Raw genomic sequence first — 25,001 nt, forward strand, 5'->3', positions numbered from 1 at the left:
TTATATAATTTTTTTATATTTTACCAACTTTTTATTAAAAGTAAATACTCAGAGGTATAAGCAATTTTTGTTATTGTATCTCAGATTTAAATTTTTTCCTTCCAATTAGTATTTGGATATTCATCACATCATATGTGGATAGTATAATAAATGCAGATGGGTTGTAGGAAGCTTATGAAATGCATATGTGTCTTTCCTATCATATGTCAAGGTCACACAACATAATTTCGTGGGTCTTACATTATCCTCAGACCAGATGTTCTCTACCCTTGCTTGATATACTGCATCATCAGTATAGAATTGTATATATGTATGTATATATGTATATACAATTTACAATAACATTTAATTTTAATGTTAATTTTAACATTATTTATTTTAATATAATTTTAATATTAATTTACAATAACATTTGTTCATTTTAGCTATAGACAAATGGTGCGTATAAAAATTCTTCCAGTTTATGTTTTTAACTCTACGACTTCTCTGGTGAGTGTTTACTAACAAGTATAACTTTAATATAGTAAATTATAGTTGGTCATCATTGGCTTTAAAAGTCTTGTGAAGATATTCCTAATATAGTGAGCACCACTCCCGCTCCCTTGGTAATTTTTTCATAGTTAACAGCAAGAACTCACTTGTCTTTTGTTTTGTGTTTTGCTTGATACTGTAGTTGCATTCCACCTTTAATGTGACTAATTTTAATAGAAAATTTGGAGTCATTTGTTATTTTCCAAATGAGAAAGGTCACCTATCTGAGGGTTAGTGAGACTGTCTTATAAGCAGTTACAAAAATTGGTATTTTTGTGTAAGCTGTAAATAAGGACAATTAAAAGGGGAAATAAATAAGTAATCCAAACAATTAGCAGTCATTCAAGAACTACAGAACTGTCATCTAACGTTGTGCTTACATGTTAAAGTACACATTAAAGCATACAGATAATGAATGACAATACTAACATAGATGCGCCTAGTTGGGGTCCTTTAGTGTCTACACTTTCAATACCAAGTTCCTCTCCAACTTCTAGCTGAAGTTTATTCTGTTAGCTTTAAAATAACAAAATCCTACATTATATGATAAATACATTGTTTACACAGCATAAATTTGCACAATTATTGTGGAAAATTTCTAGTATTAAGGTATTTTTGCTTAGCAAGCTCATTGACTTCTATGCACTATGTCAACAGAGACAGTCTTATGATTACCATGGACTGTCATAGTGAGGATCTCAGTAAATCAGTGGAATTCTGTGCTGACTTTCACATGGTTTTCTGCCCAATTTGAGGATTTTTTATTGTTTCTTTCTTGCCTGGAGATTTGTTGAGCAGAAGCAGAGTTTAAGATATCACTGACAGATGCCATTCTAAAGTGAAGTAAGCTTCCTGTGGATTTATTTAATAGGATATAGCCTTTGGCAATAGTTAAAATTTTAGCTGTTGAGTCAAAAATTAGTTCACAATGGACAGGAGTGATAGTGTAGCCGATAGGGCACTTGCCTTGCTCTTATTGGACCTGAGTAAGTCACTGGCATCCCATATGGTATACCAAGACTTTCAGGAGCCTTTCCTGAGGATAGTCAGGAATAAGCCCTGAGCAGCGCTGGGTGTGGGTCAAAATCGAAAAATAAAACCAGTTCACAGATATGAACTCTTTCATAACTACTATAGTGTATCATAAAATGATAATATCACAGAATTATGAAAAAGAATGAAAGATACTTTAGTTCTTCTCATATTTCTATAGTGAAAAAGTATGGGCCTAGATAGATAAAGTGACTTGCCAAATTAAAGCTTCATTTTATTTTTATTTTTTAGATGTTAGAATGAACAATCTCATCTGTAGAATATGCATTTAAGCTAAAAATTGTTATATGTTGGTCTTGTGAAGAGAAGTTATCCAGTGCTTTTAGCTGCAAGGATTGGGTTGTACATTAGAAAAGAAGAGATTGTAAAATGATTTGTCAGACATACATTTTTTAGTTTTTAAAAGTAGGTGTGGTAACATGAAATAATGCCTTACTTTCACTTGCTTCAATGTGAGCTTTCGAAGATAGGAAAAGGTAATGCAATAAAATTTATTCTGGAAAACTTTCTTCTAATTTTATGTGAAATGCAAATAACCCTGTCTTACTTCTATTCTCCCTTTTAATCTCTGAACATATGCCAGTTTTCTGTCACTTTAAACTTTTTGAAAGATGCAAAGGGAAAGATGAGATACATTCTAAATTATGAGCAGGGAGAGAAGAGATCTTCAGGAAGACATATGGCACTTCCATCTTGAAGTCACAGAAACTTTAAGCTCAAGTTTATTTTAAAGGGTGTGTTAAGTTGAGACTTCTGAAATACAGACACCTAGGTGAATTTAGATGTTAAAATGTATACCATAAAAGAAAAGAATGAGGAAATATAAATATTCAATATAATCTTTACACTGTGATGTATTCTGACACCTGAGAATGGGAAGAGAAAGGACAAGAAGATTTAGAACTTCAGAACAGTTTTAAATAACGTTGGTAAAACATTTGGGAAGTCCTGAGACAAAGGTGACCCTGAGGAAAGTGCTGTGTCCTGGAGTTACTTGTCTATTGTCTGAAAGCAAGAAAAGTGTGACATGGCCAGACACAAGGAGTTTAGGGAAAGACGTCAGTCTATAATGTCTGCCCAGTATGTAATGTAAAAAATAATTCTATGGTCACCATATAAGCCATATTTTATACCACACAGATCTTCGTGCACATTTCTGTAGAATTTTCTTCTTTCTCTTTGTGACTCTTAGTCCTTTGGACAAAAATTTTGAAGAAGGTTAATAAAATAGGATGAACTATAACCCTTGCCACTGTTGTTTTATAGTCATAAATGGTTTTCTACTCACCAACTGATACCTATTTTTATCACTTCAGTTGGAACTAGTGACTACCAAGTAATGATGTAATGATGAAGTATCCAAGCCATAACTTAGGGTTTCATATATTTTTCAAACATAATTAGGCAAGTACCAGTATGTACAGGTAAGTTTCTTGAGGTTACTCTTTTCTTTTAGGGCTATTTAGAACACAACACATATAGAACTTCGATACGATGTGTAGGCTAGCTTATGTAGGATGGTATTCTGTTCATTTAGAATTGTCGCTTAGCTAAGCTGTAGTGTGTCCTTAGGAACTATGAGTTTGTAGAATTTCAGTACTGTGTGAGGTCAGTTTTTTTTTTTAGCAGTGCTTTATAAAACACACCAATAATTCCTGTCTGTGAGCCCTTAGTGATTGCACTTTCGCTATCTAGTGAGTTGATCTTCTGTTTCTGTGTGTGTGTGTGTGTGTGTGTGTGTATTTAGTTGTTGTTTGTTTTACTTATATTTTAATCCTCAATTCGAGTATATTCTTTAATAGGACTGTATTTGAATAAGAATTTCATACAAATAGAATATATGCCTTAACACATGAAAGCAAGGAAGGAATATTTTATGTTACACACACTCAGTTTGTTCAATCAAGTAAGTTGCCTCCAAGCTCCTTATTCTTTTTTTATTTTAATTTATTTATTTATTGAATCACTGTGGGAAAAGTTACAAAGCTTTCAGGTTTAGGTCTCGGTCATGAAAATATCAAACACATTTCCCTTTACCAATACTTATTTTTCACCACGAAGAACCCCAATAAACCCCCACCCCAACCCCTCCCAGTGCCTGTGAGGCAGATGAATTCTAGTTAACACTCTATCTACTTTGACTAGATTCATTGTTTCGATAAAAGATGCACCATTATTATTTAGAGTTTACACCCCTAAATCAGACATGCTGAAAAGGCATTGTGAAATGATTTGCTTTCTTCAGCTGGGTTCAAGAATTAAATGACGTTGCGCGGCCGCAATAGCGGTCGTGCGGTTTTGGATTTCTGTTATTTTACTTATTAACCCTGGAAGTATTTCTGCTGAGAGTCAGATAATTAAGAGATTGGTTTCTGTACTCTGGAGACATGGCTGTGCCAGAGAGCTGCTAGTGGCCGGCAACTGGTGACCTCGGTAGGGCGTGAAGGACAAGCCAGGAATGCCCCCCTTCCCATGAGCGTTTTTTGAAAGAAAACACCCCACTACGACCAGCTCATACCTGGCTTTCCACAAAGCTTCCAAAGCTCCTTATTCTTTTATGTATTACAAACGTGGCAGTCAGTTCGGTGGAGGCCGACAGTCATACATCCTGTCCAGGTAGTAGTGCGAAGTACATGTGACTGTTGTTGCCACAGGGGTTGTGCTAATGCAGTCTTCATTGCAGAGATGTGATTGAATTTACTGTCTACTCTTCATTGTTTCCACTAACCATTGCATGGCCTCATCCACACCAGTGCCTTTGGTTGCGGAAGTTTTGAATATTTGCCATTTTCGGTCCTTCAAAGCAGGTAACCCAAGCAAATTTGCCATCTCTGAGGGAGTCATGGCCTGTTCCATGTCCTGCTTATTTGCAAACACCACTAAAATAGCTTTCCTTAGCTCTTCCTCCTCCAGCCTGGCAACGAACTCTGATTTGGAAATGCCAATGCGGTCTCGGTCACAACTGTCTACTACATATATGACAGCATCTGTGTTAGAATAGTAACATCTCCAGTAAGGCCTGATGCTTGTCTGTCCTCCTAAATCCCATACTTGGAATTTAAGATTTTTATATGTTACCGTCTCAACATTATTAAATCCAGTGGTCGGAATTGTAGTAACAACTTCTCCAACCTGCAATCTGTACAAAATTGTAGTTTTTTCTGCTCCGTCTAATCCCAAAAGTTAAGATCCTCCTTTCCCGGGTTCCAAACAGACTAGAAAAAATACTGGAGAAAAAAGCTCCCCATTTCTGTCCCCGTCGACGGTCACTCCGGCCTTCTGTGTTGCACCCCTGCGCCACCGCGGTGGGCTTGGCCTGGGCGCGGTTTCCCAGGGCACCCGGCTGCTCAGCCAGCAACCCCCACGTCGGACTTGCTGTTTGTTTTAGAATCTGTGACGGTGTATCATGAGAAATTCTTGAAAATTCTTGAAATTTCTTTTTCTTTTTCTTCTTTTTTTTGGGGGGGTGGGTGGGTAGTAATACCCAATGATTCTCAGGGCTTACTTTTGGCTCTGTGCTCAGGGATTATTCCTGCAAGCTCAGGGTATTGTTTGTGGTGTTAAGGGTCAAACTCAAGTTTGTCACATGTAAGTACCAATCTGAGCAAAAAGTAGGTTAAACTTGGGTAGTGGTGTGTTATCATGTCTTTCTTCTTCCAGGGCCACTCTGTCTTGTGCCTCTTGCATCAGTTCTGCAATGGTTTAATGGTAAGGACGAACTAATGACAACTGATCAAGTCTTTTTGATTATTTGGTTGTTCCTCTTATTATGTGCATCATATCTGATAAGTAATAAAAGAAAAAAACAAATTTCACATTTTGAGCTCATTCTCTAATTACATACTCATGCCACTCACTATACTAGATGTCCTAATAACTTATCTTTCCAGAAAGTAGCCAGAAGACCATTCATTTATTACTTCTAAGCAAGAATATATATGCGTAGGTGATGGTGTGTATTTTTGTATCCACTGATCATCTAACACTCTGTCTTTCTCCCTTAGACTACTTCTTCCGCATGAGGGAACAGTCAGGAGAACCACTTTTACCACTGAGAATATTCATTCATAAATTTATACTATCTTGCAAAACTATCCTCGAAAATGGTTATATTACAGTCACCATTCACTTTCATCTTATATCCTATGTACTGAACTAGTAAATTAAGCTTGAACTTTTCCCTGCATGTTATATTAACTGATCTTATAAGAACCTTTACTTCCAATATGACTGTAAGTACAATTCAGTAAAGGTTTGCTGATGCATTCGTGGGAGATGATTTGTGGGTATGGGATACCTGCCCTTTCATTTTTTATTGACTGGAATTTGGTGCTAATTTTTAATCTGTATCTCACAATGGGCTGTAGAAAAGGTCTGAGGAGATAGTTCAAAGGATAATGTAATTTTGCATCATGCTGACCCCAGTGTGTTCTCTGGCACCACACATGGTCAGTCTCCCAAGTACCAGCTGAGCTTATGAGTAAGGAGAAAGTCAATAATAGCCCCTGAGCAAGGCCAGGTGTGAACCAATCACTCCTACCTTTGCAATGGATTTTAAGTCCAGTCAGCTTCATGACATTCTAGACTTAATTCCTATTTCTGTAATATGCTGACCTTATAATAAAGCTACTTCTTACCCATTCTGCATACTCAACAATAATCAATGTAATTGATCAGTGTGATTTTTTTAATATCTTCTGGCAGTCTGGATATCTTATAATTATATTTTATGGAGTTTATGTCTAGTAATATATTACTGAATGCTTAACTATAAATGTTTTATTTCCTATAAATATACATTATTCTTTTTTTCTAAATGCAATGGATCCAACAAATCAATGGCCTCACACCAGAAACCTAAAGCCTTTTTAAGTGTTCTAGTAATCATACAATATCAACATGTGAACTGTTTTCAGATTTAATACTTCATTGACTATTTGTTTATTATTGTGGTGCTGCGAATCAAACACAGGGCTTTACACATTTGAGATATTTGCTTTATAACTGACCCATGGCCTTGGGCCCTTACTGATAAATTTAAAGATAATATAGTAGGCACCATCTGTACCTCATCCTTTGGTTCTTTGATGATATCACTGATTCCAGTAAATACAGGAGATGCAACACTCTTCATTAATTTTAGTCTGAGGTCAAAGGAAATTAGTTTAAGAGATTCCTTCTGTGATATTTTGCTATTCTTTTATGTTGGTAATCAAATAGAAGAACTGTTATTACTTTAACATATCTAAATTTTAACAATAAATTTCAAGATTTGTGTAATTATAACTTTGTATGTTGACACCCATTTGCTACAGTGGTAACTGGATTTTGTTTAGGACCCCTTTTAATGACTGACTCTTCATTAGGAGAGGGATAATGATACTTTGAATCTCTGAATATCACTGTCAACTCAGATTCCATATCCCATTTTCTTCAATCCCTATCTTATTTATTTGGATAGTCTTATTTCTCAATATATAGCCATCAACATAAATGACTCTAGATTTTTTTTTTTAAATGGAAAGAGTCATTCACTTAGCAAACTATTCAATTTATTATTGGACAGATTCTAATTGAGAAAATTGGCTTTGTCCAGGAAATAGGCAAATTATCAAGAATTTTTGTTGAGGCTCAGCACTCAGTCTAAAGCTCTTCTTTTCTGGTTGGAGATAGTAAGCTGGATTCTATTTGACTCTCGGTTTCTTCTTACGGATTCAGTGTGCTATTAATCATTGCCATAGCACTGTTTGGGCCAAGATGTCTTGAATGTACCTCTGGTATTCATAGTTGCTGTTTTATTTTACTTATACCTTCAATGTGACTTTTTAAACATCTAAGATTAGTTGATTAAAACTAAGATAAAAGATTAAAAATATTTGGTCTGCAGACATTATTAATAAAGAAATTATACTTGGTAGCTACACAAAACATGAGAGTAAATGACTAGTATCCTTTTATAAATCAGCAATTAATATATATGTTCCAAAGAGCACAATGTATACAAAATGATTCTTGAAATATGTGTACTTTTCCTTATAGTTTCTCTTCCTTGCTCCTTGACACAGTTTTTTGTTGTTGTTTTTGCTTTTGTTTTGTAAATCATCCCCTTACAAAATTTTGTGTCAAGAAATCAGAGGTAAAATTTGTCAGCAAGATTTTATTTTAATGAGCTAAGATAGGATAAACATCTCTCCTGCTTGTATATTTGAAAGTCATTTCTTCACAATTTCAATGTCATGATTCTGTTTTTTACCCAGCAAACAAATGATGGACATAATTTTGAAATTTGAGTTTTTCAAAAGTCATGTTATTTCTCAGAGCAACCACTAGTTTGGGATCTATCTTTATTTTGAGGTAACTTCTTATTTCAGTTACCACTCCCTTTGTAATACAGAGGCTTCTTAGTTTGACATAGCACTTTTGTTAATATTTGACATAAAAAGTAGACAAAAAAAGGGATATTAAGGATATCTATATTGGAAAACAAACTTTCACTATTTTTTTGAGAAACATGGTATTGTACTTAGAGAAACTTAAAGGTTTTACATTAAATTCTTGTATAAACTATTGACTTGTACAGTAAAGCAATAGGCTACAAAATCAGCACACAAAAATTCCTAACTTTTATAACAAAAATAATGAAATAGAAGAAAGAGAATTTTTTAAAAAAATCTAGCTTATAATTGTGCCTCAGAAAATCAAGTAGGTGGGAATCAGCTGAGCAATAGTGGCAAAAGACATACAATGAAAGCCACAAATAACTAATAAAAGAAATAAAAGAGGGGCCAGAGTGATAGTACAGTGGATAGGGTGTTTACCTTGCATGCAATCGATCAGAGTTGAATCCCCAGCATCCCATATGGTCCCCTTAGTGCTTCCAGGAGTAATCTCTGCATGCAGAGCATCGCTGGGTGTGACACAAAAAGCCAAAGGGGGAAAAAAAAAAGGGAAAAGAAAAGAAAAGAGAGCATGAGAGAATCGAAACACTTCTATTTGTAGATTGGAAAGATTAATATTGTCAAAATGACAGTCTTGCCAAAAGAATTATATAGATTAAACCCAGTCCATATAAAAACACCCATGACATTTTTTACTCTGGAGAATCTGGCAGGCTCCCAAAAGTGTCCTGCCCACACGGCAGGGTCTGGCAAACTCAAAATACCAAAAACCCGTAACAATGACGGGTCTCATTCTCCTGACCCTGAAAGAGCCTCGATGTGGCACTTTTTAAAATCTCAGGGTTAGGACGAAGGAGACGTTACTGGGGCCTGCTCGAGGCAATCGATGACCAACATGATGACAGTGATACAGTGACACAGTGACATTTTTTCAAGACACAGAACAACCACTGTTGAAATTTATGTGTAATGTTACCTGCCTCCCTCCCAAATAGCCAAATTCAAGAGAGAAAAAAAGATGGGAAGATTCTCTTTCCCCAACTTTAAACTGTACATAGTTTAAAGCCACCGACAGTATCCTGCCGGCACGGCAGAGACTGACTAGCTACCCATGACGTATTATATATGCCCCAAACAATAACAATAACAGGCCTCATTCTCCTGACCCTGAAAGAGTCTCCAATACGGCAGCATTGGGAAAGACGAGTAAGTTGAGGCTGCTAAAATCTCAGGGCTGGGACAAGTGAGAAATTACTGGTGCTCCCTTGAGTAAATTGATGAACAATGGGATGACAGTGGTACAGTGATACAGTTACCTGCCTCCCTCCCAAATAGACAAATTCTAGGGAGAAAAAATGATGGGAGGTTTCTCTTTCCCCAACTTTAAACTGTACAGAGTTTCACAGTAAGGGAATAGCAAATGGTCAAAAGTGACAGAATTGGAGAGCTGGTCCACATAACTGAGTTTGGGGTGATTTGAATGGGAGAGGCCTTTGGGACTTTGGCAGAGGGAAGTGAGTACTTTATTTTCTTGTAAACAAAGCATTATTATTAAAGATAACAAACCTAAGCAGATTAAAGAGCAGCTTAATATCCATATTGATAATTATATTTCTAATATATACCTGGGAGTTTTGAAATTTTAAATGGATTTGTATGATCTTTGGCAGCAAAGTCATATATTAAGTTCTAATATAAAACTTTATAGTGTACATCTAGTCATTGAACATATTTTAAGGGAGCAAAATATATGTTTCAATGATTGTGTGAAGTTTTACAGATGAGATCTCATCTTCCATGTATTCTTATGTATGTCTTTATTAACAGCAAAAATCTCAGGGCTAGGACAAAGGAGACGTTAAAAAGCAAAAAGCCTTTGATACCAAGTGCTTCACAAATAGAATAGCTTCACTTTGAAATAAATTATTGCATTTAGATTTCTGTGATTGATTTTCAATGTATTTGGAGCAAAATTCTACTTAAATCTGTCTGGCTCAAGTTTATTTTCTAATTAGTATAACAGAATGACAAGTCATCGTGTCATAGGACTTCAAATAGAAAAATAGCCATTGTTTGCCTCCATGGTTAGTACTAACTTCTAGGTCTCACCTTGCCTCTGTTTTTTGTGTCTCCTAAACTTGCTTAAGGTCGACAAGTGCTTATGCAACTGCCCTCTCCGAAACTTTAGTAAATATCATTGAAAGACTTTTTCTACACTGAGAAAGTATGTTGGGTGACTGCCTAGCCTGGTCTCATTATTATGCATTTGCATTGGCCTCCTGTGACAGACAGCAGACAAAATACAGAGACAGGAGATTGGGGAATTAAATTATGTGAATTTTCCTCTGGTGACAAGGTGATGAATCAAATAACCACACTGGTCTCTGAGTATCTATTTTTATTTCTCATTCCAGGAATTTCCCTAGCAGGTAGGCAAACAATCAGAATCTAAAAAATTAATTCACATTGAGGTCAGTTGACAATCTTCCACAAAGTGTATTGAAGTTAACCTTGACTTATGAATAATGATACATTTTAAAGACAACAAAGCATTTAAAGTTTTCACATTAATTTTTGTTCAACTTTGAAGCCTGATTTAAATAGATATGTAAGTAAACCTATACGTGCTTTATAGTAGGAAATAATAAAATTGTTGGAAACTAGCCCTGAAGGTTTTATTTCCCCTTACATATCTTTATTGAAAAAGATATTGATAAAAAATTTAGTCTAAGTTTGAATTTACTCTGGTGTATTTAATCCCAGTTTTGGTCTTGCCATTATTTTTTTCGAATAAATGAATATTCTATTCATGAGTTATATATTCAGGCACATTTTTTAAAATTGAATCACCATGAGATATAGTTACAGACTTATAAACTTTCATGATTATGTTTCAGTCATATAATGATCTAGCACCCATCCCTCCACCAGAATCCATTCTCTACCACCAATGTTCTCAGTATCCCTCCTGCCTAGAGTGACAGCACAGCAGTAGGGTGTTCACCTTGCGTGCAGCCGCCTGGCTGAGCTGGGTTCGATTCCTCCACCCCTCTCAGAGAATCAGGCAAGCTACTGAGAGTATTTCGCCCACACGGCAAAGCCTGGCAAGCTACCCGTGACGTATTCCATATGCCAAACACAGTATTCAATATTCCAAAATATTCAATATGCCAAACACAGTAACAACAAGTCTCACAATGGAGATGTTACTGGGCCTGCTTGAGCAAATTGATGAACAATGAGAGGACAGTGGACAGTGACAGTGATCCATCCTGCCACCCCTCACCTTCCCACCCATTGCCTCTGTGGCAGGCACATTCCCTCTTTCTCTCTCTCTGTTTGGGTGTTACGATTTGCAATACAGGTACTGAGAGGCCATCATATTTGGTCCATAGTCTACTTTCAGCACACATTTCACATCCCGAGTGATCCCTCCAACCATCATTTACGTAGTAGTCCCTTCTCTATCCCAACTGTCAGGCACATTTTCTACATATTCATTTTCCAATTATTATCTAAATTACCAGTAATATATTATTTTTTAGAGTAGAACCCATTATTCAGAAAGAAGGTAAGAATGTAACATAAAGAGAATGAAACAAAACTTCTATCTTGTCAAGACAGAGTGTCACGATCTCCATGTTCTAACTTCACTTGTAGGCCATGCTACTCTGACATCCTAATTTCACAAGAATTATTAAAAAAATGCAACGTGCTTGGCTTGAAAACTATCACCTAAAGTAGCATTTGTGGTTAAGATAATCCATTATTAACTTCTTTCATATGTATTCAGAATTAGGCATGGTCAAATTAAATATAAGATCCAGATAATTCATTTTCTTTCTGGCTATGGCTCTTCTTTATCTGCACTTTATTCTATTCTGTGTACATAGAAATTCCCTACAGCTTGTGCTTGATGAGATCTGCCCTCTTCTACTCATTATATCCAGGGTACATGTTCCCATTCTTATTCATGCCACATACTTCATTAGAATGACTGCTTTAATTTACCATATTAATTGATCTCAGTTTGCTCTATAGAGAAAAGAAATCTTATTCTATGAAATGAATTAGAACAAAATGATTACTGGTTTAATTTGTCTAGTCTTTTGGAATTTTTACCACTTTTATTTTTATTTTATTTTTATTTTTGGGTCACACCTAGTAATGCACAGTGGTTACTCCTGGCTCTGCACTCAGGAATTAGTCCTGGAAGTGCTCAGGGGACCATATGGGAAGCTGGGAATCAACCCGGGTCAGCTGTGTGCAAGGCTAACGCCCTCCCCGCTGTGCTATCACTCTAGCCCCAGTATTTACCACTTTTAAAAAAAGATGCAGTTTATGAACTTTCTCTTATTACATTTAGGTGAGAATGTTTAGATGAGACTAAGAGTTGTATTTTAGGGTACAACTCAATATATAAAATATATATCAATATATCATAAGTCTTATTACATAGGTATTTGCCAACTTGCCTTATTAACAAGTGAATCAGTGCTTCTAATTTGCCACATATTTATCATAATCCTGATACACTACATATATCCAACATTACGTTTGAATTTTATCAGTAAACATATTTCTTTGTGTTTGTTAGGAGAACCATATGATTCAGAATCCTGCAGCTAATTTATAAAACAAGAACTCCTTTGGCATTGACTGGCAAGAAAGGTCAGTAGAAATAGATAAAATACAGCTCATTATAAAGCCTATTCTTATTTAAGCACTACACAATATAATGGTGTTGAACTGAAACAGATCTGTTAATCCTACAAAATCATGGGCTCTTCTGAAAGTATTATTTCATTTTCATTTCATTTCATCATCCTGTTATTCGTCGATTGCCTCGAGCAGGCCCCAGTAACGTCTCTTTCATCCTAGCCCTGAGATTATATTCAGGGCTCTTTAGGAGAATGAGACCCATCATTGTTACTGGTATTTGGCATATTTGGTAGGCCACGGGGAGTTTGCCAGACTCTGCCCTGTGGGCAGGCTACATTCGACAGCCTGCAAGTTTGTCCAAAGTAGGAATGAGATAATAAGATGTCATAATAGGATGTCGCGGCCGCGCGGTTCCGGGATCTGGATTTTATAGTCTCTGAGTCTTGGCCGCTGATGGGATTACACGGCGCCAGGGGGCCAGGTGGTGGGTGTGACCCCCGCCTACTGGAATTTGGAGGATCTGGGTGGAAGATGCTCGACTCCAATTCGAGTAGGCTTGGAGGTCTCGGCCCCGGAACCCGCGTGGCTTTGTCCCTCTGCCAGTACCTTCAGGTGTGCGGAGAGTGGTCTCAGCATGGTGGTGGCTGGTCCTGGAGGTCTCCGGCTGCCGTAGCCCTGGCCGGGGCGGGGAGGAAAGCTCAACCCGCTCCCCTCCAAGGGACTCCAGGAAGGAACACCGAGGCGCGGGGGCAGAGACTGCACTGCTCTCGTCCGGGATCTGGATTTTATAGTCTCTGAGTCTTGGCCGCTGATGGGATTACACGGCGCCAGGGGGCCAGGTGGTGGGTGTGACCCCCGCCTACTGGAATTTGGAGGATCTGGGTGGAAGATGCTCGACTCCAATTCGAGTAGGCTTGGAGGTCTCGGCCCCGGAACCCGCGTGGCTTTGTCCCTCTGCCAGTACCTTCAGGTGTGCGGAGAGTGGTCTCAGCATGGTGGTGGCTGGTCCTGGAGGTCTCCGGCTGCCGTAGCCCTGGCCGGGGCGGGGAGGAAAGCTCAACCCGCTCCCCTCCAAGGGACTCCGGGAAGGAACACCGAGGCGCGGGGGCAGAGACTGCACTGCTCTCGTCCGGGATCTGGATTTTATAGTCTCTGAGTCTTGGCCGCTGATGGGATTACACGGCGCCAGGGGGCCAGGTGGTGGGTGTGACCCCCGCCTACTGGAATTTGGAGGATCTGGGTGGAAGATGCTCGACTCCAATTCGAGTAGGCTTGGAGGTCTCGGCCCCGGAACCCGCGTGGCTTTGTCCCTCTGCCAGTACCTTCAGGTGTGCGGAGAGTGGTCTCAGCATGGTGGTGGCTGGTCCTGGAGGTCTCCGGCTGCCGTAGCCCTGGCCGGGGCGGGGAGGAAAGCTCAACCCGCTCCCCTCCAAGGGACTCCGGGAAGGAACACCGAGGCGCGGGGGCAGAGACTGCACTGCTCTCGTCCGGGATCTGGATTTTATAGTCTCTGAGTCTTGGCCGCTGATGGGATTACACGGCGCCAGGGGGCCAGGTGGTGGGTGTGACCCCCGCCTACTGGAATTTGGAGGATCTGGGTGGAAGATGCTCGACTCCAATTCGAGTAGGCTTGGAGGTCTCGGCCCCGGAACCCGCGTGGCTTTGTCCCTCTGCCAGAAAAATCCAGATCCCGGACGAGAGCAGTGCAATCTCTGCCCCCGCGCCTCGGTGTTCCTTCCCGGAGTCCATTGGAGGGGAGCGGGTTGAGCTTTCCTCCCCGCCCCGGCCAGGGCTACGGCAGCCGGAGACCTCCAGGACCAGCCACCACCATGCTGAGACCACTCTCCGCACACCTGAAAGTATTATGAATATTAAAAATCTTTTTTTTTAGGAAATATGCAGGAAACAATGTGACAGTGTAAGAACAATTTAGATGAATCAAGGCACCTTGAAATTGAGCTTTAGATTTATAAATACTTCCTAATGTGGCATACTTTAAAATAAAATTAAGAGATATCATCACTGTGGAAAATAAAATTCTCTGTGGTCAATTTCAAAATTAGAACATGGAAACCCATTTTTTAAATTTTTATCAAAACACCAATAATTACAAAGTTGTTTATAATAGAGTTGTTTCAGGCATACATTGTTCCAACACCAATCCCACTACCAATGACCTTCACTGACACCACCACCCTCCACCCTGCCTTCCTCTTTGGCAAACAATTTTATTTCATATTACTTGTTGCAACAAAACTTAAAGGAATGGAAAATTGAATTATCATCAAATAAATCAATGAGTCAATTTGTGATGATTGCTATATGATTTAAACCTATATAAAGAAATAAATTCAATTAATACAACATAGTATGCTGCCTGTGCTGGAGCCATAGCAAAGCGGGTAGGGTGTTTGCCTTGCATGCGGCTGATCCAAGTTCGATTCCTCCACCTCTCTCAGAAAGCCCGGCAAGGTACCAAGAGTATCTCGCCCACATAGCAAACCCATGACATATTCGATATGCCAAACATAGTAACGACAAGTGTCACAATGTTAATTGGGCCCACTCAAGCAAATCTATGAACAATGGGAGAACAGTGCTACAGTGCTACAGTATACTACCTATCCTCAGTTCCATAACTAATTTTTCACATCTGGCATCTAAAATAGATTGCATTAAATTTTATTTTGCACTTGAATCTTATTGTGGTACTTATCATTTATTCTCTGTCATAAATAAAGCTTTGTTTTAGGGAACTGGAGAGATAGTACAGTAGACAGGGTGTTTTCCTTGCATGCAGCTGACCCAGTTTTCATCCCTAGCATCCCATATGCTCCCCTGAGTTCTACCAGCAGTGAGTCCCTGAGTACAAAGCCAGGAGTAACCTCTGAGCACTGTCAGATGTGGCCGCCCATAACAAAGAGCTTTGAAAAAAATGTGCTAATATATTTTAGAGTTTCCATGTAATAGAAAAAAAATCTACAAATGTAAGATTTTACTGATTGAAGATAATTCAGAAAATTTAACTGGGAAAATATGAATAGGTCTATAATAGTACATAGTACTTTATTCTAAGAAATGGAATATTGGCTGTATATCAGAAAATATTATATTAAAGATACCACTGGAATGCCTGCATAAATGCTTGCATAAATAAGTAAAAGATTGCAGTGAAAATACCTGGATGTGAAACACCTGATCAGACACTTAAATCAACATAAATGAGACATTAACTTAGTATTAATACTGTACAAAATCCTTTAGGAATCTAGGAGGAAACATATCTTTCTGAATCTGGTAGTGGGTAATCATATGACCACTAGTGAGTGCCGTACTCAATGCCACATATTGGGAAGTTTGTTCTGTCCTTTAAAAAATGTTCTTTGAGTGGTTTTACAAAGCTCTTTTCAAGGGTATGAATTCCCTAAGATGTTGCCTATCCATGAAGCTCTGTATAGTTCCTTCAATACTGAATGATAATCTAGATGGATAGAGTATTCTCGATGAGGTATTAGTTTTGTTTAGTCTCAATTCTTAAATAAATTTCAGTGGTCCTATAAGAATGTGTTATGATAAATAAATTGTAGTTTCTATAATACTTAACATCAATTAGGATTGATGATGATAATTTGCATATGTGTTGAACTGTGTCTTTGACTATGCTGCTACATTATGCTACTAAATCAGTTTTCTTTTATTTATGGAAAATGCCAATGGGTAGAGACTCACCTGAGACATAATTTGCATAATTATGACTTAAGATTTTGAATTTATATTAATAAGTATTAGTGACTCAAGCTCTGGGAACCAACAAGAAACAGCTTGATGGGTTTAGCTTATAAAGAAATAAAGTATGATTTGATGAGATAATCCTTGTTATCCTTAATTTAACTCTAAAACAAAGAAGGTATAGAGTGTTAGTGCTCTTGTTCAAGGGCAAAAAGCACATTGTGAACCAGTTTTCCTCACTCTTTAGTCACTCCTATTTGCTCTAGAAGAAGACAAATGAATTAAATTATAGCGCTCTAACCAATCATAAATTGTATATCTATATATTCACATGGGCTGGAGCGAAAGCACAGCAGGTAAGGCATTTATCTTGCAAGCAGCTGACCCAGGTTCGATTCCTCTGCCCCTCTCAGAGAGCCCGGCAAGCTATCGAGAGTATCTTGCCCACAAGGCAAAGCCTGGCAAGCTACCCATGACGTATTTGATATGCCAAAAATAATAAAAAGTCTCACAAATTATTATAAGACGTTACTGGTGCCCGCTCGAGCAAATTGATGAACAATGGGAGGACAGTGCAGTATTACATACACATATGTGTGTGTGTGTATATATATGTGTGTGTGTGTGTGTGTGTGTGTGTATCTTTATTGCTGCCAAAATTAAAATCCCTACTTGAAAAGTTTAGTTAATTCTATTTAGTTATTTGTGCAATAAGTTTGAAATTACACTGAACCAAATTTCACAAAAGGCTGATAATATATGTATCTGGTGTCTGAAACTTAAAATATTGATTTATTTGTAGAACATAGATAATTTTAGAGAAATTCCCATGATTTGGACCAAGAACCTGCGCCCTCTTCAAAAGAGGTTGCTTGAAATCTCAAAGGATAGTACCGTCAGAAAGCGCTTGCCAATCCTGGTTCAAAGCCACACTGGCCCCATGTATATATGGGCCTGTGAGCACAGCCAGGAGTGAACCTGAGCACACTGTCAGAAGCCCTGAGCACCAATTACAGGTGTGGGCTCTCTTTAAAATACAAAAATATAAAAAATAAAAGCCCCTCAAACTTATTTGAGACAATTAAAAGAGTAGATTTCAGGTACAACAGTACAGAAAGTTTCTTCTCCATATTTGTTATGCTGGAAAGTATAGCACGTCACACAACTTCACCTCTCTGACCTCACCATTACAAGTTCTAAAACAGAAAAAACAAAATAAGACATATTTGTTGATGTTATATTTTCTTAAGATTTAATCATGCAGGGATAACCAAAAAAATAGATAATTGCATACCTTGTTATTCAGTATTTTTACCCCATAAATCAATTCTGTTTTTTTGAGTGTGATATTAAATCTTTAAATTAGTCTCAATATTTTCCCTTGGAAGTTGTTCATCTCTAATTTTAGAGTACTAAAATATAAATAAATATATTTGTATATGTCCATAAAGTGTGCTGAAGCTGTCACCATTTAGAATAATATGAAAGAAATGCAATTCGTGGAACGGGAAAAAGTCACTATAGGCACAAAATGAAAAATGCATTATAAAATAATGTGTTTGCTATTTCCATCTCTATAAAATAAGAACATAAATTAAAATGCCAATACACAGCCAAATCTCTTGAAGTATATGCAACAAAAATATCAACATCAGTTTACTCTAGTTAGAAGATTAAGATTAATGTTTGAAATTTGTAACTTCTCCTGCTTGACATTGCTCAGGGCTGATGACTGACACTGTACTCAGGGGTCACTTCAGGCTTTCCTCGGGTGACCCTATGCAGTGCCAGGGATAAAACCTTGATTCGTTGCCTGGAAAATAAGCTTCACTCCACTGTACTATCTCTCCAACCACAGAATGGAGACACTCCAGCATCATGCTATGGTCTTGATTGTCACCAGAGGCTACTTTTTTTATCACAGGGGTTATGTAAGGGTCTTTCCTTACAGGAGGTGACCAGACTTCAGTCCCTTGTGACACTCATGATCCCATGAGCACTACTATGAGTGAATTCTGAGCATAAAGTAAAGAATAAGCCCTCAGTTCAGCCTAAGGACCAAAAAACACAAAATGTAAAGCATTTAGCATAATTCTGCAAGCCTTTCTGCGCAAAGTCCAGCACACTCTCCTTCCTGTTTCTGTCTGCTAAGTAAATGTTTTTATCTTATCTTTGGTGCACCTCACCATCCTAAAACTTAAAACCTATTTGTTTTCCTAGCAGCATCTAATCCCTAAGACATTCAGAATAGTATTTATGATTTTTTAGGGTTTTTATTTTTCCTGACAGTGGTAGGAGTGTTACTCTTTCTAGTTTTCTATACATTAGGAGAAACAGAATTCTGTGAAATATTTGCAGTCAAGTAGTAGTGCCTTGCATTCGATTCCTCCATCCTTCTCGGAGAGCCTGGCAAGCTACCAAGAGTATCCCACCTGCATGGCAGAGCCTGGTAAGTTCCCTGTGGCATATTCTATATGCCAAAAACAGTAACAAGTCCACAATGGAGACTTTACTGGTGCCCTGTCAAGCAAATCGATGAACAGTGGGAGGACAGTGCTACAAGTTTCACTTGAATTGTATGTTCCCCCATTCATCCATGAGCTGTGGTTTTAATTCAACATTGATGGAAATCCAAGGTGTCACTCTTATAACTAAAGATACAGATGTAAAATCCAAGGACTATTCTTTTCAAAATCTGATTAGTTTTGTTTTGTTTTTATTTTTGGTTTGCCCACATACTCCTCAGTAGGCCTAGAGGCCTCTCCTAATGATGGCCTAGTAGTTAAACATCCTCCAGGGTTGGGCCTGGTGGTATTCTGGGGTCTGGGATTGGTTTCATGCCAAGCACTTTCCTTAACCCTTGTACTTCTTTCCAGTCCCTAAAACTTACTGATTTAATTCTAACAGCTAGTCTAGTGTTAGACATATTATTCTATTTAACAAATGTTCAAATGAATAAAAGAAGGAAGGTATGAGAATGTATACATTAGAACAATCTTCAGCTTTAACATGGAAGTTATTTGGATTAAAAGATGCTAAGGAGGGGCTGGAGAGATAGCACAGTGGGTAGGGTGTTTGCCTTGCACGCGGCCGACCCGGGTTTGATTCCCAGCATCCCATATGGTCCCCTGAGCACCGCCAGGAGTAACTCCTGAGTGCAGATTCAGGAGTAACCCCTGTGCGACCCCAAAAAGCAAAAATAAATAAATAAATAGATAAATAAATAAATAAAATGAAAGAAGTTGACATTCTCCTCAAGGTCCAGTGAAATTCTTTTGTAGGTTTGTGTAAGTCAAGCCTTGGTTTCAAAAGAAGACAATCAGAAAATTTGAAACTTACTTTTTTTTTGGGGGGGGTAATCTCTAGACTACACTTATTAATTCTAGAGTGGATCTTGAGAGTTGGTAATTTATGGAATCTTCCAGATGTTTGGTTAGATTTGAAAGCAGTGAGATTGAAAATTACTGCATTTTTAAAATTTTTTTAAATTTTTTAAAATTTTTTGCTTTTTGGGTCACACCCAGTGAATGCACAAGGGTTACTCCTGGCTTTGCACTCAGGAATTATTTCTGGCAGTGCTCAGGGGACCATATGGGATGCTGGGAATCAAACCCAGGTCAGCCGTGTGCAAGGCAAATGCCCTACTTGCTGAACTATTGCTCCACCCTCTAAATCTCTACATTTCTTACAAAGTAAATAGAGCTCTAAAACCAGTGACCTTGTTATAATCAGATGTTCTTTCTTTCAACTACAGGGAGCTAATGTATTTGCCACTACACTGTATAAAACATTCATAACATAAAGCCTCCTTATTGAGTTTGTATTATAGGGGAACTTCACCCTTCACTCTGATAGACAATGCCTGACCTTTTAAGGGTCAAATTTAATTACCTCCACTATCACAGGAGAAAAAAATGTTGGCTGTTAAGTGGTGAGGATTGGTGCCATGGCTCTAAGCAAATTCTCAATTGTTCTCCTATATTCCATTTTTATAGGATAACTCTGTGCAGTACCTTGAGGAAAATGGGGACAATTTATATAGCTCACTTATCTCAGTAGAAGTGAGAAAATGACATGTGTAATTTTATATACCTAGACAGTTTTGGGGAAAAAAAAACATTGGATCCAATTTTAAGAGGAGACATGCATCCTAGTAATTTATTTCTTATAATCAGCAGAACTTGAAACAAGTCATTTATGTTGACCAGCATAGGTCCTTTCACATATACTGTCAAGGTTTGCGATTGTTTGGGATGTTTGGGATTCATTAAATTTTCTAATGGTATTAAATAACCTATAACTTTTTCTGTAGTGCAAGATGTGTCTATCTACCATTGAGAGTTAGGAAATGCTACTTCTACTATTTCCTCTAGTCTGTCTATAAGTGACAAAAAGCTAGAACCATTCAATGATGACATATTTTCTGACCATTATTTCACGACACACCGTCACTGTCACTGTCCTCCCGTTGTTCATTGATTTGCTCGAGTGGGTCCAGTAATATCTCCATTGTGACACTTGTTACTGTGTTTGATGTATCGAATACATCACAGGGAGCTTGCCAGGCTTTGAGGTCGGGGAGAGATACTCTTGGTAGCTTGCAGGGCTCTCTGAGAGGGGTGGAGGAATCGAACTTGGTTCCGCCGTGTTGGCTGCATGCAACGCAAATGCCCTACCACTGTGCTATCACTCCAACCGATTTCATGAAAATAAATGCAAAATACTATGAGCCAGCCTTTCTAGATAGATCTAAAGCAACTATGGAGGCAGATACTTTTTAATTGTCTCTTAGGAATATGTACACACTATGATGAGGGAACTCTGACACCATCCTCTGTTTGTCATAGCTCACAAAGGGCAGGAAGGGTGCTGGACCCAAAAGAATATAGCTGTAGGGTCTGCAGTCTTCACCGCTAACCGCATTGTCCTGTACCTTCTTTTTGATGGAAACAAATAAAAAGCACTGATTCGTAGCAACGTTGCCATAGTAACAGAAAATGAATCATAATAACCCTTAGGAGGATATTCCATTTAAGTTTCTCCTCTGTTTTTTAAGTATATCTGAGATGTTCTATTTTCTGATTGCTTAGATCTCTAAGCAGTATTATCTGGGCTGTGCATTATTATACATTATTAGCACCCCTCCATAGAGAGATATGGAAATTCTTTCGTTCTTGTCATACTTCAGTTCTTGGGTTATTTAAGTATTGTATTCAGCTGTCAGAATAACTTATTTACATATTCTAATGTATTGGATTTATTCACCATGTTCTGTAGCTACTTTTATCACATCACAGGAGTCCTATACCTTTCGCTTATATATGGCATACCCATAATTACATTTAATTGTTAATGTTTTCATGAGTTATTATAAATGTATCATCACTTATATGGCTTGCATTTTATTTAACATTTTTCTTAATGCTTTCAGCAGTTTTCTATATAGTAGTAAAAGAGTTTATAAGATATTAACAATTTGAATATTGAATTGTAAAATGAGATCACGCTGACCTGCATTTTAAATTTTTAATAACATATAAAATAAGGGGTTAAAAGTAATGTGTTTCTTGGACAATAAAGTAAACACAACTCTTGGACATAACCTGGAAGCTGTTGACCCTTGATATATAAAGACAAATAAGCACAGAACTGTCTCACTGTCCTCCCATTGTTCATCGATTTGCTCGAGCGGGCCCAGTAATATCTCCATTGTGAGACTTGTCGTTACTGTGTTTGGCATATTGAATATGTCACTGGTAGCTTTCCAAGCTTTGCTGTGCAGGCCAGATACTCTTGGTAGCTTACCGGCCTCTCCAAGAAGGGTAGAGGAATCAAACCCGGATCAGCTGGGCCGCGTGCAAGGCAAATGCCCCTACCTCTGTGTTATAGCTCCAACCCAAATTAGCATAATCTTACTTAAAAAACCTAAGAGACAAGTGAGAAAACTATAGAGTACATAGCACAGAGGAAAAATAGTTATTCTTTTTTCATAACTTCAAGTAACAGTCTTTTCAAATTTACAATGGCTTGAATTACTATAACAATTTATAAATTCTTGAATTACATGCTTAATGAAACCAACAAAATTTCAATAAAACAAATGATAACCCTCTTGGATAAAATCATTTTAGCAATATATTTTTAGTTACAGTCATGGAAGTAAACAATTTTGATCAGGGAAAAGTGCTAAACAATTCAAAAGATCATATTTTCAGAAAGTATTAACCTGCTAGCCATATTTTTCTCATAAAAATTTGGGTAGGGAGGTCATCATATAGTTTAACCTTTTATGACTTTTGGACAATCAAGTTAGAGATCCAAATTTCCTAAAGGTCACTTCGCCATAATAACTCCCTCTGTGTCTTATTTTAGTCACACATGAATATTTAACCTAGTGCCATAAGCCATGATAATAGGACCCTGTGAATTCTCATACAGCTCCACCAAGCTACTTATAATTTATACCAGGAAAATAAGAGAAAACACCTTCCTATTATGTTCTAGAAGTGCACAGTCAATTTAAAATGTGTTACAAGCCTAATAAAACATTGCTAAAGCTGAACTAGGATGTATTAATCAATTTTAAAAAATAAGCAAGGGAATGAAGAGATAACACAGTGGGTAGGGCACTTGCCTTGAATACAACCCACCTGAGTTTAATCCCCAGCATTCAATATGATCCCCCATGCACTCCCAAGAGTAATCCTGAATGCAGAGCCTAAAAAGTCCTGGGGGTTTTGGAACAAATGAGCAACAGAGATTATTTTAAACTCATTGGTGTGCTGCTGTTTATGAGATTTAACCAAAAAATAGCTTGTTGAATAGATACTAAGCTATTGCATAAGGGATTTATTAGATCCTAAAGTTTATGTTTAAATCTATCACAGCCATAGAAAAATTTCTATGCTCTTTTATAAAATACACAAAGAAAAGGGGAAAGTTTTGTTTTAGTGGAAGAAATTTAGAAGAATGACTCCATATATCTGGAAGATGGTTCTGTGTTGCTCAGGCCAGTGACATAGATGCTAGCATTATGAGAAAATGTAGCATGGTTTACTTTACGTTTGTGCTGCATACTTTCACTTGATCTCTGAAAATATAAAGGACTTGATAATGTATTATTGAAATTAATTCATGACTAGGGAAAGCATAGTGTTGTGTATGATTACAAAAATGTCCCACCAAGTTGTATAAGATAAATATATATTCTTTTTATATTACCTATCATGTGGAGATTATTGTGTCAGGTGGTTTGTAGAAGAACAATGAGGACAAGACTTACTTTAAATGTCTACAGTACATTTAAAAATATTATGAATACAACATGGGCTGGAGCAATAGCACAGTGGATAGGGCGTTTGCCTTGCTTACAGGTGACCAGGCCAACCCGAGTTTGATTCCTCCGCCCTCGATACCTCCGGCCCTTTTGGAGAGTCCAGCAAGATACCGAGAGTGTCTCGCTCACATGGCAAAGCCTGGCAAGCTTTCTGCGATGTATTCGATATGCCAAACACAGTAACAACAAGTCTCACAATGTTATTGGGCCCGCTAGAGCAAATTGATGAACAACAGGAGGACAGTGACAGTGATGAAGTAGAATATCACAAGTACAATGCCTATTCTCAACTCTTATTATCTTGAACAAAAGGCTCAACATGGTCACTGAGCAAGGCTGACTCTTAATTAGGCAGCGCTATTTTCAGTACCACGACCACGAATCACGACAATCCTGTTATTCGTCGATTGCCTTGAGCAGGCCCCAGTAACGTCTCCTTCATCCTAGCCCTGAAATTTTTAAGAAAGTGCTATTTTCAAGGCTCTTTAGGAGAATGAGACCCATCATTGTTACTGGTATTTGGCATATTGGGTACGCCATGGGGAGTTTGCCAGACTCTGGCATGTGGGCAGGTTACATTCAGTAGACTGCCAGTTTGTCCAAAGTAGGAATGAGATAAAAATATGTCATAATAAGCTCAACCTGCTCCCCTCCAAGAGGCCCCGGCGAGGACAGCCAGGCGCTGGGGCAGGAGACTGCAATGTTCTCTTCCGGGAGTTGGTTTTTATAGTCTCTGAGTCTTGGCCGTTGATGGGATTACTCGGCGCCAGGGGGCCAGTTGGTGGGTGTGACCTCCGCCTACTGGAATTTGGAGGATCTTGGTGGAGGATGCTCAGCCCCGATCCGAGTAGGTTTGGAGATCTCAGCCCCGGGACCCGCTTGCCTTTGTTCCTCTGCCGGTACCTTCAGGTGTGCGGAGAGTGGTCTCAGCATGGTGGTGGCTGGTCCTAGAGGTCTTCTGCTGCTGGAGCCCGGGTTGGGGCGGGGAGGAAAGCTCAACCCGCTCCCCTCCAAGAGGCCCCGGCGAGGACAGCCAGGCGCGGGGCAGGAGACTGCACTGTTCTCTTCCGGGAGTTGGTTTTTATAGTCTCTGAGTCTTGGCTGTTGAGCATCTTCCACTTTCAGTACCAGGTGCTTTCTATTAAGAATCCCATTCCATCTTTTTCCACTTGATGCCCAGCCTATACATTCATTTATCATAGCTGTATACTTCCTAACATTTTTATTTATCCTAGTCAAATACAGAAGAAATTACCTTCTTTATTTCCATCTAAAAATTTCTAAATCAAAAA

At 38.3% G+C, this 25,001-nt stretch overlaps 1 pseudogene; it reads right to left on the reverse strand.

The window, feature by feature from the left end:
- Window positions 1–4,259: 4,259 nt before the first annotated feature.
- LOC130034390 (ADP-ribosylation factor-like protein 1) overlaps window positions 4,260–25,001 on the reverse strand; it is a 100,097-nt pseudogene continuing 79,355 nt past the window's right edge.

This window comes from Sorex fumeus, unplaced genomic scaffold (assembly GCF_029834395.1).
Source record: "Sorex fumeus unplaced genomic scaffold, SorFum_2.1 ptg000061l, whole genome shotgun sequence".
Classification (NCBI taxonomy): Eukaryota; Metazoa; Chordata; class Mammalia; order Eulipotyphla; family Soricidae; genus Sorex; species Sorex fumeus.